This window comes from Lampetra fluviatilis, chromosome 62 (assembly GCF_964198595.1).
Source record: "Lampetra fluviatilis chromosome 62, kcLamFluv1.1, whole genome shotgun sequence".
Classification (NCBI taxonomy): Eukaryota; Metazoa; Chordata; class Hyperoartia; order Petromyzontiformes; family Petromyzontidae; genus Lampetra; species Lampetra fluviatilis.
In genome coordinates this window covers 2,906,195-2,907,317 of record NC_136336.1, presented here as the reverse complement: position 1 = coordinate 2,907,317, position 1,123 = coordinate 2,906,195, and positions in this window count along the sequence as shown.

The window sequence follows — 1,123 nt, the reverse complement described above, 5'->3', positions numbered from 1 at the left end:
GGGGGGTGAGCTGAGAGGGAGAGGTGAGGAGGTGAGCTGAGAGGGAGGGGTGGGGGGTGAGCTGAGAGGGAGGGGTGGGGGGTGAGCTGAGTGGGAGGGGTGGGGGTGAGCTGAGAGGGAGGGTGGGGGGTGAGCTGAGAGGGAGGGAGGGGTGGGGGGTGAGCTGAGAGGAAGAGGTGGGGGTGAGCTGAGTGGGAGGTGTGGGGGTGAGCTGAGAGGGAAGGGTGGGGGGGGTGAGCTGAGAGGGAGGGGTGGGGGTGGTGAGCTGAGAGGGAGAGGTGGAGGTGAGCTGAGAGGGAGGGGTGGAGGGTGAGCTGAGAGGGAGAGGTGGGGGTGAGCTGAGGGAGAGGTGGGGGGTGAGCTGAGGAGGGGTGGGGGTGAGCTGAGAGGGAGGGTGGAGGGGTGAGCTGAGAGGGAGGGGGTGGGGGTGAGTTGAAAGGGAGGGGTGGGGGGTGAGCTGAGAGGGAGGGGTGGGGGGTGAGCTGAGAGGGAGGGGTGGGGGGTGAGCTGAGGAGGGGTGGGGGTGAGCTGAGAGGGAGGGTGGAGGAGTGAGCTGAGAGGGAGGGGTGGGGGGTGAGCTGAGGAGGGGTGGGGGTGAGCTGAGAGAAAGGGGTGGGGGTGAGCTGAGAGGGAGAGGTGGGGGGTGAGCTGAGGAGGGGTGGGGGTGAGCTGAGAGGGAGGGTGGAGGGGTGAGCTGAGAGGGAGGGGTGGGGGTGAGCTGAGAGGGAGGGTGGAGGGGTGAGCTGAGAGGGAGGGGTGGGGGTGAGTTGAAAGGGAGGGGTGGGGTGAGTTGAAAGGGAGGGGTGGGGGGTGAGCTGAGAGGGAGGGGTGGGGGTGAGTTGAAAGGGAGAGGTGGGGGGTGAGTTGAAAGGGAGGGGTGGGGCGTGAGCTGAGAGGGAGGGGTGGGGGGTGAGATGAGAGGGAGGGTGGAGGGGTGAGCTGAGAGGGAGGGGTGGGGGTGAGTTGAAAGGGAGGGGTGGGGCGTGAGCTGAGAGGGAGGGGTGGGGGGTGAGCTGAGAGGGAGGGGTGGGGGGTGAGCTGAGAGGGGTGGGGGTGAGCTGAGAGGGAGGGTGGAGGGGTGAGCTGAGAGGGAGGGGTGGGGGTGAGTTGAAAGGGAGGGGTG